We start from the raw sequence: 18,520 nt of genomic DNA, 5'->3' as shown, positions 1-18,520 counted from the left end.
TAGATTGAAGAATAAGGTTGTAGAGAAACTATTATACTGGAAACCAGCTATTGCATGGATTGTGAACAATGAGAGTGGATAAAATATAGTGAGGGCCCTTCATGGAGCCCTAATTTGCTTTCTAAGGACCCAAGGACTTCATCAAAAGATGGCTTCATTTATGAGATAGTCCCAGAGAGACAGAAGTGAAAAACTACACAGCAGGTAAAACAATAACATTTGGGCATCTGACTAGTTTAGGCTTGAATCCTTACTTCTTGGTAACCCTGGGCAAGTCACTTAACTTTCTAAGTATACATGGTTCTTTCTCTCTACTGAGGTTAATGATATATTAAGTTATAGGGTTGTTGGGATCATTAAATTAGATAACCTTTGAAAATTATTTAGCATAGTGTCTGGCATAAAATAAGTAGTCACAAAATACTTGCACTTTGATGAGAAGGAGGAGGAGGATGACAGTAATCATCATCATTAATTTTAGGACTGCAGGGCATTTTACATTATATCCTTTAAATAAATCTTCTCTATTTTTATATTTCTTTTAACCAACAAAACAGCTATTTCATGACCCTCCTTCTCTTAAGGATCTCTCCTAGTCAACCAGATAAAGCTAAAACTCTTTAACATCCCATACAAGGCATTCACAATCTGTTTCCTCTTGTACCCCTTCTGCCTCATATCTGACTTCTTCCCACCCTGCATGTTTTACTAGAGCCAGAGCAAAGTTCTCACTGTACCCTAGCTGCTCATGATGTGATGTCTCGCATGTTCTCTTCCCTTTGCCTGGAATGTTTCTATGGGGGACTCAAGGCTTTCATCAAGGGTCACCTTAGTAGCTCGTATTTGTTCAGTCCATGGTGCATGTCCATCAGCATGATGATCAACACCCTATGATGTGCTACCATTATTAAGCATAAGAAGGCATATGGGGAACAAAGTGGAGATCAACAAAGTGACACCATTCCAAGGATGTATGCCCAGCAAAGTGATACCCATCCAAGGATACTTGTCCATCAGCAAAGTGATATCCATCCAAAGATACATGTCTCAGGAATGGCAGAGTGAGAGTTCTAATCAGGACTTTCTGCCCGCAAAGTAGCTTTATCAGTCTTCTACTGCTGCCATAACAGACCAGCACAAATGTATTATCATATAGTTCTAGAGGTCAGAAGTTTAAAATGAAATTTACTGGGTTAAAAATGTCAGCAGGTTCCTTCTGGAACCTCTAGGAGAGAATCTGCTCCTTTGACATTTCCAGCTTCTAGAGGCTGCCTGCATTCCTTGGTTCATGGCTCTTCTTCTATCTTCCAAGCCAACATGTTGTACTTTGATATCTCACTCTCGCTCTCTCTTTCTTCCCCCCTTCCCCCTCCTCCTTCTTTCTCTGTCTCTCTCTTCCCCCTCATTGAGGGGGGGCTCTGCTTCCCTACTCACATCTCCTCTAACTTCTACCATTTTGCTTTTCTCTTAAAAGGACTCTTGTTATTACATTGGGTTCACCAGGATAATCTGCCTGTCTCAGTTCTTAATTTACCATATCCTCAAAGCTCCCCCCGCAACCCCCACTCCTCCTGCCACCTGCCATGTAAAGAAACATAGTTATAGGTTCTGGTGATTAGAAATGGGTACCTTTGTGAAGCCTACCACAGTAATTCTCTTAATTTCTATATTATTCTGTCAACTCTTTCTAGAAAGTTGCTCTCTTTAACTTTTCCATTAATGTTTCTATGGGCCAGAAGCTAGAAGCTACTCTTTTCTTGGGGTCTCACAGCCTTCTAGTCATACTTCTCGTTTTGTACTTATTGTATTACATTGAAATTAGCTCTTTACCTTTCTGGCTCCCCCAGTTGAATGAGAGTTTCTCAAGGGCAAGCTGTATGTCCCCAGAACGTGGCCCAGAATCATGTGTATAGCAGGCAATACTGAAAGTTGGGTGGATGAATGAAGGGTGAGATGTTTGAAAATCACTGATCTCTCCATTCAAATACGATGGTATCTATGGTCCTTTTAAACAAAGACATGAATGTGGCTAAAGTATGTGTCCAATGTTTATATATACCAAAAATGAACACTATTCTGTGAGAATTGAGGAAGCCTTCAGTGCATAGAATCTCTTCCTTTTGATCTTGATTTCTTCAGTTACGCAACACTTGAGTGCTACCTACCTACTAAATGGCAGGCCCCAGGGACATGAAGCTAACTTACATTCTTGCCATTAAGGAATTAACAGTTTTGAGGACAGACGTATATGAACCCACAATGGATCAGTGCTGATAGGTGTTCTTCTCACATGTGAACAGGTCATTTGCTGAGTCTTATTGGAATCCATAAAGACTCTTTGCAAAGCCATGTTTCTACAAAAAAAAAAAAAAGAAAAGAAAAAAAAAAGAAATATGGGCTTCTAACATCGCTGGGAAGGTAGTATATTTAAGAGTTAAGGACATTCATTAGAAAGCCAGAGATTTGGGATTAAGCCCTAACTCTGCAACAGTGGTCACATGATCTTGTTTAAATGATTTCGTTTAATTTTCTCAAATTTCTCCCCCCTTATCCGAAGCAAATGAAATCAGTATGTTCATGTGAACATTAGTCACGATAGCTGAGATATGGAAACAACATAGCAATAAATGTTCATCACCAGATGAATGGATTAAAAAATGTGAAATATAGAAATATACACATACACGCAACACACTGAAACATTATTCAGCCTTGCAAAAAGAAGAAATTCTGACATTGTAACAACATGGATGTACCTGGAGAACATCATGCAAAGTGACATAAGCCAGACACAGAAAGACAAATACTATATGATCCCACCTATACGTGAAATCTAAAATAGTCAAACTCACAAAAACAGAGTGGAATGGTGTTTCCCAAGGACTGGGAAAAGAATTGAGGACATGTTGGTTAAGAATACAAAGTTTCATTTATACAGAATGAATCAATTCTGGAGAACTATTTTAGCCATTTATTAAGCTACAAATATATTTTTTTCTAAATCTCGCTGACACATATTTTATTAAGCATAATAAATTCCAGAGAAAATTGAATCTTAAAGAAGTCATCCTCCCCCTAAAAATGGGGATTATGAGACATCTATTTCATAGGGATTTTTGAGAATTAGATGAGGTTTATGAATTGCTTTGCTTAAGGTCTAGCATATTCTTTGCATCCCAGAAGTGTTAACTTTAATTATCATTTAGGATAATCCTTTGTCTTTTTTTTGGATGTCAAAAAAAACCTATTATTCAGTGTAGCAAATAAAAATTTGAGGGTTTTTTTGTTAAAATTTTATTTTACTTGAGAGAGAGAGAAAACAGAAGGAGGGAGGGGCAGAGGCAGAGGGAGAAGCAGGCTCCTCACTGAGCAGATAGCCCAATACAGTACTCCAATCCCAAGACCCCAGGATCATGACCTGAGCTGAAGGCAGACACTTAACTTACTGAGCCACCCAGGTGCCTCTTGATGTGTTAATTGACGTACTACTTACTTCCTCCCAGTGTAGCAGGTAACCATTTGTTTTAGCAGCCTAATGGATGAACACCAATTGCAGAGGACAATCCACTGCTGAGAACAAGGGTGACATCCTTAGCTTCCAAATGGAAGGGTAAGCAGGAAAAGATGTATTCTCTGTGTCCTCAGATTCTAAGCAGTAGTTGAAGTAAAGAATTTGAGAAGAGAGAAGACACATAACAGGAGCATTTACTCTGTCTCTTTTTCCTGGAATCAACCCTGGTGATAAAGAAAGGAAACCACCTCACATCTGATTTTAATTTGAGGATCTAAGATTACAGAGGATTGGCCCCCTGCCAATTTGTTCTCAAACTCTAGTCATTAGTAGTCTCAAAGAGTTGAAAATAAGGTCCTAGGGAAAAGAGTAATTCTCTCTTTCCTGTGGACCCTGCCAAGATGAAGAACAGCAATCAGACCTATAGGAGAGACCTGAAGGACCCAAGTTGGCCAAAAAAATCTGAATGAAATTGTGGGCAAGAACATGAAGGATGGAGAATGACCCAGAGGACTTGGGATCAGAACTAAAGTAAAACTTTGATCATCTCAAGGAACAGAGTAGCTCAGAGCCAATGACCCTAAGCCATGAAGGGTCAAGTCCCACAATACACAGGATCACACACTCAAGTCTCAAGCAACACAGGTTGGGCAGATATTTAAAAATGTGCCCCGCCCTTCCAAAAAAAGTCCAAGTATGACTATGGAATAAGACCAAAATCTATACTTGTCTCCCCAGCGGCATCTTGCAGCAGTTGTCTTAACCCCGGGGCATTTAAAATCGGGAGTGAATTAGGTGGAAGAAGAGAACTTCAGGACGATTCTGGCAGATCTGAATGAGCCTGACTTTCAACCTAGGAGGAACAAGTAAAAACCTCCAGACTGGACTGAGATAATCCCAGAAAGAGTTAGGGTGATTTTTCTCTCTGGGGGATTCTTGAGTCCTAAAATCAAAAGGTTTCATAGGAATAAAGTTAATGTTTACACACCTGAGATTGTCACCTTAGGTTCATAACCCACCAACATTTGGCCTTTACAGGTCACTCATTCTCTTGGGCTGGATGTGGGGAATGTCACTGAATTAATCATGCTTGCGACAACTGTATTTAGAAGAGCTCAGGTTGCATTTTGTATGAAGTGTGTTCTATTAGCTGTACCATGGGCATGAAGCTGCTGACGAGGGTTGTGTGACTTAATACAAAGTTCTTGCTTAAGCAAGTATGACAAGTTGAATCTGCAAGTTAATCACCATTTGTTCAGGTGTTCCTCCTCACACGGAGGTCTCTGTGAGAGAACAGAAAAAGAGACAGCAGGGTTGAGAAGAAGGTTTCCTCACTCACACGCTGTCTTGGAATCTACGACACAGTGTCTGGAAGTCCAAGGGCTTGCTGTTCAGCTCAGGGGTCAGCAAATTCTTTTCTGCCAAGGTCACGTCTTCATTAGTGTGGGCTGCTGGAACAAAATGCCGTAGACCGGTGGCTTGTAAACAACTGAGATCTATCTGTCACGGTTTTGAAGGCAGGGAATCTGAGAGCAGGCTGCCACATGGTGGAAGGACACAAATGCCACCTCTGCAAGGTGGCGAATGTCTTCTTTTAATCTAATCTGGCAGAAAGGGCCGTGGAGCTCTCTGGGACCTCTTTTATAAAGGAATTAGGATTTCAACCTGTGAGTTTTGAGGAAACACAAATGTTCAGACCATAGCAGGCCAGATAATGAATGTTCTAGGCTTTGTGAGCCGTGAGATCTCTGTTGCAACTGCTCAATGCCACTATTACAGCACGAAAACAACTATCACAATTCATAAGTAAAGGAGTGTAGCTAGGTTCCAATAAAACTGTATCTGTATACAACAGTGTCCAGCTGGAGTCAGCCTAGCCTCTAATCTAGCTTATCTGCATCCAAGAACGTTGATCTGGCCACTAGATATGATGCCTGGGGCCTAAAATGTGAGCATACTAATAGACTGGTCTGTTGCATATAGCAGACAGAGGTAATAGTAATCATTGTTAATTTCATTTTCTGGGTTACTTAAGATTTATTTCCCTTGGTGTCATTTGGAAACCACACTCAGCCCCCCCTCAATCCACGTACATTTGCTTTGACTGGGTTCTGGCTCCAGGAGTAAAGAATGTGATTCAAATCTAACCCATGAGCCCACCAATCCCCCAAGCCATAGTGATAGATGCAGGGATGGGGTATGGTCCCAACTTACCCAGTCAGGATCAGGTTTGTGATATGTTCAACCAGAAGGAATGCCCCAGAAGCAGATCTAGATGTAAAAATTTGAGTGTGAGTGGTTTATTTGAGAAATGATCTCAGGAAATATTGGTTGATGGTTTCAAGAAAATTACAATGGAGAGGAACCGGAGCTTTATCCTGGGGGGCACAGAGTCAGTGTAGAATAGAAACCTCCAAATTAGTCCACCAGGTTTCTGTCAGTCACTGGTAGAGAGCTGTTCCTTGGCCTGCTCATCCCTGGTACCTCAGGCCTGCCTGAGCAACAGCAAAGTAGATGTTTCAGTCACAAAAGAGCAATGTCAAACAAAGAGGTATAGATGCTAGAATTTGGAAGTCAGATTCTGCTGGTCTGAAATAAGACCTAAGGAGGGCCTGGGTAAGGCACCTATCTATAGCTTTTGCTACCACAGAATTGGGTTACTCTCCCTATTAGGATTCCGGAGAAAGTGGGGGCTGACTTGACTCAGTTTGCACTCTGAAATCATACTGTGCCTGAAATCATCCCACAGACATTTTAGTTATGAGCCAATGAATTTCCTTTTTGCTTAAACCAGTTTGAGTCAAGTTTCCTACCATATGAATCAACAAGGACTAAATAAAGCACATGAGAAGTTGGAATTTATTTTCTACTGGTACTGATTCATCCCAAACTCTGAAAAATATTTTGAGGTATATAGAATTCTAAAAAGACACTAAGTCTAGATATATAGATATAAATCTTATATATCATCGTGACTGTAGATACAGATCACATACAACATTTGATAACATCTGTATCTGTGTCTATGCCTATGTACAGGGTACAGCATTCAGGAAAGAGGTACATAAATATGTTGGTTTTTCAATGGTACACAAAAGGTTAAATAAGAATATAATGAAAGTTCTCATAGAAAAGTCACCAGATCCCCACAACCCTTCCATCCATCCACTACATGTAAGCCCAGAAATATCTGCTTCCATGAAGAGAAGCAAGTGTGCAAGGTTGACCCGCAGACTCACAGGAGTTATATCATAAGAGACCAATGTCTATTCCTCGTAATAACCTACTTTTGCCCACAGTCTCTGTGCTGAAGCTTTATCTCTCTTTTTTTTTCTTTCCACTCATATTTACTAAATGGAATTAAAGGATTAGAATTGAGATGTTCTGGACAAATAGAAGAGGATCAGAAAATAATAAGACCAGGAAAAACAAATGTAGTCATTTCCGGGAAAGTCTGAGAGTCAAGGGAGTAAGCAAAGGACGGCACATGCTTATGAGTGCAAGAGAGGGTCAGAAAAAAGATTAAAAGAAATTACTTGTAATGCCTAAAGCATATACCCTGCATTTGTGTGTGTGTTCTCGAAGGAAATGGAATCCATTTCTATTATATTTTTGCTCAGATTGCTATTTCATTCAATGTGATTTGGGCTGATCCACACTTACACAAGCTAAATAAGTGTGTGAAACCCTATTGAATCTATGACCCATGTGGTCAGTCTATGGTATCTTATTCAGGAGGCACAGTTCAACACCCCAGAAATAAATTAAGATGAATTCCATTTGTTTATTTACCATTTCTGTGGGATATGGCACTATTCATGCCACTAGTGATTGAACAGTGAACAGACTAAACAAAAAGTTTCCTCTCGTTGATTTTACAGTGAGCAGAAAATGACAGATGAGGACCCAAATAAAATGTATAACCAATTAGACGATGATAAGTGATGTGCAGAAAACACAGCAAAAGAGGATTGGGAACATCGCGAGGGGAGGGTCCCTTTGAGATGACGACTTTTGTCCAGAAGTGTAAAGGCAATTGTCTGAGGAAAGAGCATTCCAGGCAGAGAGAACAGCACGTACAAAGGCCCTGAGGTGGGAGAGCACTGGGCCTTTCTTAGAACTATAAGGAGGCCAGTATGATACTAGAGAAAGATCAGCCAACTTTTCTAGGAAGGACAATATAGTAAAAGATTTCAATTCTGGGGGCCATACAGCATCCACAATAAGCACTCAGCTCTGTCATTGTGGTATGAAGGCTCCCACAGACAAGCCATAGTTTTCTGGTCCTTGGCTTAAAAAACATGAGCAGGTGTAGTGATATCTGAATGTGTAGGGTCTTATATATCATCGCAACAACTTTGGGTTTTATTTTGTATATTAGTCAGGGCTCCACAGAGAAACAGAACCAATAGGAGTGTGTGTGTGTGTGTGTGTGTGTGTGTGTGTGTGCCTGCGCATGTATGCACGCACGTGCGCACGTGTGTATAAATTTGGTGGGGTAGAGGGAGAAAGAGATTATAAGGAATTGGATCATAAGATTCTAGAGGCTGACAGATACTAAAACTCACAGCTGCCAAGCTGGAGACCCAGAAGAGCTGATGGTAGTTTCATCGTGAAGACCAGCAGGCTCAAAACCCAAGTAAAGTCAATATTTTAGTTCAAATCTAAGGGCAGGAAAAAACATGAGGCCTCACCCAATTTGAAGGCACTCAGGTGAGAGGTATTTGCTCCTATTCAGAGAGGGTCAGTCCTTTTGGTCTAGTCAGACCTTCAACTGATTGGATAAGGCCCACCCCCACTGGGAAAGGAGATCTGCTTTACTCATTTTACCAATTTAAACGTTAAGCCCATCCACAAATACCCTCACAGAAACACCCAGATTATATTTGGACAGATGTCTTGGTACCCTGTGGCCCAATCAAGTTGACACAGAATTAACCATCACCATAACATTTTATATGAGAGAAAGAGCCACTGAAGGATTTGGGGCAGTGAAATGGCATGACCTGATTACATGTTAGCTGTATCACTCTAGCTGGTGTGTTGGGCAGTTGTAGGGCAACCAACTGTGAGGCTATTTCAATATTCTAGGCAATAGATAATTGTGACTTAAACAAGGTGGTAGCAGTGTAGGTGGTGAGAAATAATCGGATTGGTTTTTGACAGTGGCACTGACTGACTTTTCTAATCATGTGATATTAGTGTGGAAGAAAGACTATAGTAGGGTAGACTCTAAGACTGTCCTGAGAAATTTAAAGGATCACATGGTCCCCAAATGAGATAAGAAAGATGATAAGAAGAGCAAATGGTTTAGGGAAAACATTAGGAATTCAGTTCTGAACAGGTGATATTTAAACACTTATTAGGTATCCAAGCGCTAAAATAGATGCAATGTTCCAAACATGTATCCCCCCACTCCCTCCCCTGCCAAACTCCTGTGTTGAAATTCTAACCTGGAATTTGATGGTATTAGGAGGTAGGGTTTCTGGGAGGTGCTTAGGTCATGAGGGTGAAGCCCTCTTGAATGGGATTCGTGCTCTTATAAAAGAGACCCTCAGAGACCACTCACTCCTTCTCCCATGTGAGGATTCAGCAAGAATACACCAGCTATCAACCAGGAAGAGGGATCTCAGGAGAAAGCGACCATGTTGGCACCTTGATCTTCAACTTCTAGCCTCTGGAACTGTAAGAACTGATGCTTTTAGAAACACCCTGGTCTGTCGTATCTTGTTAGAGCAGTCTGAATGGACAAAGACAGTAGAGTAGGCAGCTGTATGTACTTATTTGAAGTTCAAAGGGAAAAGTCCATCAAGTAAGGCATTCATAAGATAATTCAAGAGATTTAATTCAAAAATTTCAACATTGACTATATCCCCTTTCCTCTTCTGTCTACATGCCTGAAACTCCTTGGAGCTCTCATTTGCCCCCTGTCTCCTCCCATCCCACCCTGTGCATGCCCAGCCTTCCTTCTTCTTCATGGCTTTACTGTGGTTTACTGAATCACTCAGTAAGCATTCACATGGTTTCACAAAGTTCACATGGTTTACTGAATCTCTCACCAAGTCTTACTCCACCAATGCCCCTCGGTGGGGGGTGGGGGAGGTCTGCTGTCCTTGCTCTTCACCAGATCTGCACGCACAGGTCCCCCAGCTGGGAAAAGACAAGGGAAGGATTACAAAGTGGGTGGCCAAAGAAAGAATTGGGGCTGAAAATGATCCATTCTTTTTGGTCTATGGAAATAGGATCTATGGACATCTTATAATAAATAATAGCAATAACAGTTATGTGTTATATCAGCCATAAGTGGCTGATGTTCATTATTTCAAAGCTAGTTTAATAGAATCATAGAATTTATAAGTTTATCAGCTCTGGAAGTTCTAAGATCATTTTGTCCCACCCTATCTTTTATAAATGAAGAAACCCGAGATCAATAGCAGTGAATTAATTTGCCTGAGCTTCACTTTTTCTGAAAAAGCTATTCCTCTATTAATCACCCTATCAGTATAATGTGTATATGGATGTCTAATTAGCATAACTTATAGCACATCTGCAACATGTAGCTTTATGAAAAAAGCATTATGAAAAGTGCTTTATATTCACCATTTCATTGAATCTTCATAACTCTATGAAGTAGTTAAATGAGACCAGTTTCACAAATGAGTATCTGAAAGGCTCAGAGAGATTCAGTGACTAGCTCTTCACCCAGCTAGGCCGTGAGGGAGCCAGGGTGAGAAACTTGTCTGAGTCCAGTGCCTTTGCCTGCACAAAGCTGCCTTTCCATCATGAATCATTGTATGTGGTGGGGGGAGGGGGAGGGGTAAGGATGTTCCACAATAGATGGTAATTTGTTCTTTCTCAATCCATTTCAATCTGCCAAGACACATTTGGGTGTCCCAGAGATTGACCTGGCATGCTCCATAAGCTCTGACTTTCTCTCAATGACTTGGCTTTGTCCTCATTCATAGTGTTGTTCTTATACTGGTTGGTCTGCTAAGAATTTGTATGTCCTGTTAAGTGGGAATGGTGGTAAAAGGAAGATAAAATAACAGTCTTGTTCAAAAGAAAGAGAGGAAGTATGCACATCAGAGAGAACACGCGAGCCCTCTTAGCACAGGATGACAGTCTGAAAATCAATCACGAACATGAATTTGACATGAACAAGTGTTAGGAACTGGTGACAACCAGACATAAGGCAGTAATCATTGCCCACACTAAACTATAAAACTACTTGAATCAAAATATAGCTACTTAAATCAAGCTACAGGTCTGCTCCTCTTAATATGTACTGTTATATTTTCTATTTATTTCTATATATTTATCTCTCTATATTTTACATATACTTTTTAATTTTTTTATTTTTTTATTAACATATAATGCATTATTAGCCCCAGGAGTACAGGTATGTGAATTGTCAGGCTTACACACTTCACAGCACTCACCATAGCACATACCCTCCCCAGTGTCCATAAACCAACCACCCTATCCCTACCCGCCTCTCCCCAGCAACCCTGTTTGTTTTGTGAGATTAAGAGTCTCACGGTTTGTCTCCCTCCTGATCCCATCTTGTTTCATTTATCCCTTCCCTACCCCCCAAAACCTCACATTGCTTCTCAAATTCCTCATATCAGGGAGATCATATGATAATTGCCTTTCTCTGATTGACTTATTTAGCTCAGCATAATACCCTCTAGTTCCATCCACGCCATTGCAAATGGCAAGATTTCATTTCTTTTGATGGCTGCATAGTGTTCCATTGTGTATATATACTGGGGCGCCTGGGTGGCTCAGTAGGTTAAGCTGCTGCCTTCGGCTCAGGCCATTGTGTATATATACCACATCTTCATTATCCACTCATCTGTTGATGGACATCTAGGTTCTTTCCATAGTTTGGCTACTGTGGGCATTGCTGCTATAAACATTCAGGTGCATGTTCCCCTTTGGATCAACACATTTGTATCTTTAGGGTGAATACCCAGTAGTGTGATTGCTGGTCATAGGGTAGCTCTATTTTCAACTTTTTGAGGAACCTCCATACTGTTTTCCAGAGTGGCTTCACCAGCTTGCATTCCCACCAACAGTATAGGATTTTCCGCATCCTTGCCAACATCTGTCATTTCCTGACTTACTAATTTTAGCCATTCTGACTGGTGTGAGGTGATATCTCACTGTGGTTTTGATTTGTATTTCCCTGATGCCGAGTGATGTGGAGCACTTTTTCATGTGTCTGTTGGCCATTTGGATGTCTTCTTTGCAGAAATGGCTGTTCATATCTTCTGCCCATTTCTTTTTTTTTTTTTTTTAAAGTTTTTATTTATTTATTTGACAGAGAGAGATCACAAGTAGGCAGAGAGGCAGGCAGAGAGAGAGAGAGAGGAAAGCAGGCTCTCCGCTCAGCAAAGAGCCCGTTGTGGGACTCGATCCCAGGACCCTGGGATCATGACCTGAGCCGAAGGCAGCGGCTTAACCCACTGAGCCACCCAGGCACCCTTCTGCCCATTTCTTGATTGGATTATTTGTTCTTTGGGTGTTGAGTTGGGTAAATTCTTTATAGATTTTGATACTAGCCCTTTATCTGATACGTTGTTTGCAAATATCTTCTCCCATTCTGTCAGCTGTCTTTTGGTTTTGTTAACATTTCCTTTGCTCTGCAAAATCTTTTGATCTTGATGAAGTCCCAATAGTTCATTTTTGCCCTTGCTTCTCTTGCCTTTGGCGATGTTCCTAGGAAGAAGTTGCTGCAGCTGAGGTCAAAGAGGTTGCTGCCTGTGTTCTCCTCAAGGATTTTGATGGATTCCTATCTCACATTGAGGTCCTTTATCCATTTTGAGTCTGTTTTTGTGTGCGGTGTAAGGAAATGGTCCAGTTTCATTTTTCTGCACATGGCTGTCCAATTTTCCCAACACCATTTGTTGAAGAGGCTGTCGTTTTTCCATTGGACATTCTTTCCTGCTTTGTCAAAGATTAGTTGACCATAGAGTTGAGGGTCTATTTCTGGGCTCTCTATTCTGTTCCACTGATCTATGTGTCTGTTTTTGTGCCAGTACCATACTCTCTCGATGATGACAGCTTTGTAATAGAGCTTGAAGTCTAGAATTGTGAAGCCACCAACTTTGGCTTTCTTTTTCAACATTCTTCTGGCTATTCGAAGTCTTTTCTGGTTCCATATAGATTTTAGGATTATTTGTTCCCTTTCTTTGAAAAAAATGGATGGTATTTTGATAGGGATTGCATTAAACATGTAGATTGCTTTAGGTAGCATAGACATTTTCACAATATTTGTTCTTCCAATCCAGGAGCATGGAACATTTTTCCATTTGTGTCTTCCTCAATTTCTTTCATGAGTACTTTATAGTTCTCTGAGTACAGATTCTTTGCCTCTTCAGTTAGGTTTATTCCTAGGTATCTTATGGTTTTTCTGTGCAATTGTAAATGGGATTGACTCCTTAATTTCTCTTTCTTCTGTCTTCTTGTTGGTGTATAGAAATGCAATTGATTTCTGTGCATTGATTTTATATCCTGACACTCTACTGAATTCCTATACAAGTTCTAGCAGATTTGGAGTGGAGACTTTTGGGTTTCCCACATAAAGTATCGTATCATCTGCAAAAAGTGATAGTTTGACTTCTTCTTTGCTGATTTGGATGCCTTTAATTTCTTTTGGTTGTCTAATTGCTGAGGCTAGGACTTATAGTACTATGTTGAATAGCAGTGGTGATAATGGACATCCCTACCATGTTCCTGACCTTAGGAGAAAAGCTCTTAGTTTTTCTCCATTGAGAATGATATTCGCATTGGGATTTTCATAGATGGCTCTGATGATATTGAGGTATGTACCCTCTATCCCTACACTTTGAAGAGTTTTGATCAAGAAAGGATGCTGTACTTTGTCAAATGCTTTTTCAGCATCTATTGAGAGTATCATATGGTTCTTGTTCTTTCTTTTATTAACGTATTGTATCACATTGATTGATTTGTGGATGTTGAACAAACCTTGCAGCCCTGGTATAAATCCCACTTGGTCATGGTGAATAATCCTTTTAATGTACTGTTGGATCCTATTGGCTAGTATTTTGGTGAGAATTTTTACATCTGTTTCATCAAGGATATTGGTCTTAATTCTCTTCTTTGATGGGGTCTTTGTCTGGTTTTAGGATCAAGGTAATGCTGGCCTCATAAAATCAGTTTGGAAGTTTTCCTTCCATTTCTATTTTTTTGGAACAGTTTCAGGAGAATAAGATTTAATTCTTCTTTAAATTCTTGGCAGAATTCTCCTGGGAAGCCATCTGGCCCTGGGAACTTGGTGGTTGGAAGATTTTTTATGGCTGCTTCAATCTCCTTACTGGTTATGGGTCTTTTCAGGTTTTCTATTTCTTGCTGGTTCAGTTTTGGTTCAGTTTATACGTCTCTAGGAATGCGTCCATGTCTTCCAGATTGTCCAATTTGCTGGTGTATAGTTGCTCATAATATATTCTTATAATTGTTTGTATTTCTTTGGTGTTGGTTGTAATCTCTCCTCTTTCATTCATGATTTATTTTGTATTTGGGAAATTCTCTACAATAATTCACTCCAATATACCTTCTGCCCCCCCCCTTTCTTCTTCTTCTGGAACCCCAACTATTCTAGTATTGTTTCATCTTATGGTATCACTTATCTCTCGAATTCTTCCCTTGTGGTCCAATATTTGTTTATCTCTCTTTTGCTCAGCTTCTTTATTCTCCAACATTTGGTCTTCTATATCACTAATTCTCTCTTCTGCCTCATTTATCCTAGCAGTAAGAGTCTCCATTTTTTAGTACACCTCATTAATTGCTTTTTTGATTTCAATTTGGTTAGATTTTAGCTCTTTTATTTCTCTAGAAAGGGCTTTTATTTCTCCAGATGGGGTTTCTCTAATATGTTTCATGACTTTTTGAGCCCAGCTAGCACCTTGAGAATCATCATTCTGAACTCCAAATCTGACCAATGTCCATATTGATTAGGTACTGAGCCTTTGGTACTGCTTCTTGTTCTTTTTTTTTGTGGTGAGTTTTTCCGCTTTGTCATTTTATCCAAAGAAGAATATATGAATGAGAGAATAAAATACTAAAAGTGTAGCAAAGACCCCAGAAAAATATGTGTTAACCAAATCAGAAGAGACCCCAAATTGGGAGGAGAAGACAGAAGGTAAAAATTTCAAAAAAATTTTTTTAATTAAAAAAAAATATATATATATATATTATATATATATATATATATATATCTTCTATTCATCAGTCTAATATCTATATTAGACTGGTGAATAGTACAGAGCCACCCACTTAATATGGGTGTATTTTGGTCTCTTAGAAGACACTACCTCCCAAAATTTTAAAGAAAGGAAAAAAAACTTACATGTATACAAAAATAAGGGTAAACATGATGAAGGGATGAAATATGACTGTAAAGATGATAATTTTAAAAAAATTCTAAAAAAGGGGTTAAGATAAGTTGGTTGAGAAAACCAAGAAAAAGAAAGAGGAGAGAATTTGCTCAGGCTGGAGACTAGAAGAAAGCCCTGTGCTAGATTTAGGATATATTTTGATATATTAGAAGAAGTTGTATCCCAAACGTTTTTAGAAGAAAAAACCCTATATGTATACAAAAATAAAGCTATTTACAATGAAGGATAAAATATGACTATAATAATAAAAATTAAAAAGATTTTTTTAGAAAGGTATTGTTAAGATAAACTAGTTAAAAATGTTAAAAGAGGAGAGTGGAAAAGTTAAAAAAATTAGACTAAGAAAAAAATAAAATTAAAAAATTTTAATTACGGGGCACCTGGGTGGCTCAGTGGGTTAAAGCCTCTGCCTTCGGCTCGGGTCATGATCCCAGGGTCCTGGGATCGAGCCCCACATCGGGCTCTCTGCTCAGCGGGGCGCCTGCTTCCCCCTCTCTCTGTCTGCCTCTCTGCCTACTTGTGATCTGTCTGTCAAATAAATAAATAAAATCTTCAAAAAAAAAAAATTTTAGGGGCGCCTGGGTGGCTCAGTGGGTTGAGCCGCTGCCTTCGACTCAGGTCATGATCCCAGGGTCCTGGGATCGAGTCCCGCATTGGGCTCTCTGCTCAGCAGGGAGCCTGCTTCCTCCTCTCTCTCTCTGCCTGCCTCTCTGTCTGCTTGTGATCTCTGTCTGTTAAATAAACAAATAAAATCTTTAAAAAATAATAAAAATAAAAATAAAAAATAAAAATAAAAAAAAAATTTTAATTAACTTTGCAAGACTGAAGATTCATGGGGAGAAAGCCATGAATTCCATGCTTTGCTTTCTCCTCCTCTGGCATTCCGCTGGTCTTGATCAGTGAGCTTTGTCTTTGCTGGATGTTCTTGCTGATCTTCTGTGGGAGGGACCTATTGTAGTGATTCTCAAGTGTCTTTGCCTGATGTGGAATTGTGCCGCCCTTGCCCAGGGCCGGGCTAAGCAATCTGCTCGGGTTCACTCTTGGGAGCTTTTGTTCCCTGAATGCTTTCCATAGAGCTCTGCAGGATGGGAATAAAAATGGCGGCCTCCCAGTCTCTTGCCCTAAGGATCCAAGAGCTCGGGGCCCCACTCCTCAGTACACCCTCAGAGAAAAGCACTCAATCACTCTCATTTCCGTAGTCTCTGGCCGTGCTCTGAGTTCACCCAACCTGTGACAGAGCATTTCTGTCTCTGACACACAGACCGATTTGGAGTCTCCAAACCCAGCAGACCCTGTTGCTCTGCTCTTCTGGCAAATGAAGGCTGGTCTCCCCAGCTCTGCCACTTGTTGGCAGTGGCCAACTGTGCCTCGGATCTCAGTTTAAGGTAACCTAGAGCTGAGAGCTCACTCCTCAGCTCCGTCTCTGTAGCCAACTTCCCCCACTCTGATATCTGTGAATTCTGCTACACTCAGACACCCCCAATCTTTCTGTGACCCCATGGGACCTTGAGACTACACTGTCTCCACAAGGGCTCCACCCACACTTAGCCTCTGGAGTGATGTCCTCAGTGGAGCAAACTTTTTAAATTTCTGATTTTGTGCTCCCTTGCTCCACCACTTGCTGGGAGCCAGCCCCTCCCCCCATGGTCTATCTTCCCATCGCCTTGGATTTGCTTCTCTGCACATCCTGCCTTTCAGAAAGTGGTCGATTTTCTGTTTCTAGAATTGTGCTCTTCTCTTCGATCTTCTGTTGGATTTGTAGGTGTTCAGAATGGTTTGATAACTATCTAACTGAACTCCTGCGACCTGATGTCATCTCAGCCTGCTACTCGTCTGCCATCTTGACTCCTCCCGCCTCTATATATTCTTTCTTTAAGTAAATGAAGAAATATTTTTATATTTTTTAAATTTTATTTTATTTATTTGAAGAGCTAGAGATCACAAGCAGGCAGAGAGGCAGGCACGGGGGTGGGGGGCAGGATCCCCACTGAGCAGAAAGCCCAATGCAGGGCTCAATCCCAGGACCCTGGGATCATGACCTGAGCCAAAGGCAGAGGTTTAACCCATGAGGGTTATATATGAGCCACGAGGCACCCCATATATATTCTATATATTCTATAAGTATATATATTTATTTCTGTATATATTTCTATTTACTATGTACTATTATATTTTTCAACCATATAATTTCTCCCAGGGTGAATTCTAAAATATCTGCCAATAGAAGAGGCTAGGAAAGAAATCTTCATTCTTCTTACTAAGGAGAATTTGCTAGAAGGGAAAACAGAAAGGTAACAGAGCTTTCTCCAGGGACACAAAACTTTTATTTTTAATTTAGCAGATGCTAACTTCATATTTTCATTTATTGCGCCTTCTGTTTTATGTGCTCTATGTTAAAAATCCTTCCTCCTTTTGTCAAATCTATCTCATTCTTCAAGACAAGAACAAAGGAAGGAAAATTTGGGCAAGTACAAAAAGAACCTTTGAAACAGCCAGATGTTTTCATTTGTATGACATCCACAAATTATATCCCCACCTTGCCTACATTTTCCCTCAAAGGTGTAGATGAAGAGAAGACAATAATTGTCATGATAACACATTTTTACTTATAGAAATAGGTCAGAGTTTCTCAGTCTTGACACCGCTGCCATTTTCAACCAGATAATTCTTTGCTGTGGAAGTTGTCTGTGTATTGCAAGGTGTTCAGCAGCATCCCTGGCCTCTACTTACCAGATCCCAATAGAACTCTCTCCCCAAATGTGTCTGGAGAAATGACTGATTCTGTGTCTGGGGAAAGAGTAGATGAGTATAGTGTGTCTCATAGTATCAGAAAGAAAAGAAAGTTGTAACAACATACACATACACAGTCAATGATGGGTGTATGTCAGAAGGACACATAACCAAAAAAAGAACCCTCCATGGCGCCAAAGCTGGAACAATTTGAGCAACAAAATAAAGTGGCACCGGATTATTCCCCAAAAGTATAAACCCTGTATTCATGAGTTTGTATTGATATAAGTAAATTATTGAACAATTAAATAAATGGGGATAGTAAAGTCACCTCTACAGAAGAATTAGAAGTGATCTATGTAGTTACTCAACCTCCAAGGAGGTGGTGTGTAGCTGCAGGTAGTGACTTCCTTCTGAAGATTACAGTTCGTAAAGGGTGATTTACAGCCACTACTCAGCCAGGTGATCAAGGTGATCATCCACAGTGATAAGTCATGTTGACACTATGTACCCTTGATATGATGTGATGAAATCATCGTTTACTTCTGTCTTCTTTCTTCCAAAACCTATGACCCTGTTCCAATATGAGACATACAAAGATTAATCCAACTGGGGGAATGTTCTACAAAATATCTAACCAGCACTCCTCAAAATTGTCAAGGCCCTCCAAAACAAGGAAAGTTCGAGAAACTGTCACAGCCCCAGAGGAACCCAAGGAGTCAGATGACTAAACATAGTATGGTATCGGGGATGGACCCTGGATCAAGAAAGAAACATAAAATCTAAATAAGGTATAGACTTTTTTTTAACAGTGATATATTGATATTGGTTATTAATTGTTACAAATGTACCCTATGAA

Source organism: Neovison vison, chromosome 6 (assembly GCF_020171115.1).
Source record: "Neovison vison isolate M4711 chromosome 6, ASM_NN_V1, whole genome shotgun sequence".
NCBI classification, from domain to species: domain Eukaryota; kingdom Metazoa; phylum Chordata; class Mammalia; order Carnivora; family Mustelidae; genus Neogale; species Neogale vison.
Note: the sequence above shows the minus strand (reverse complement) of the source record.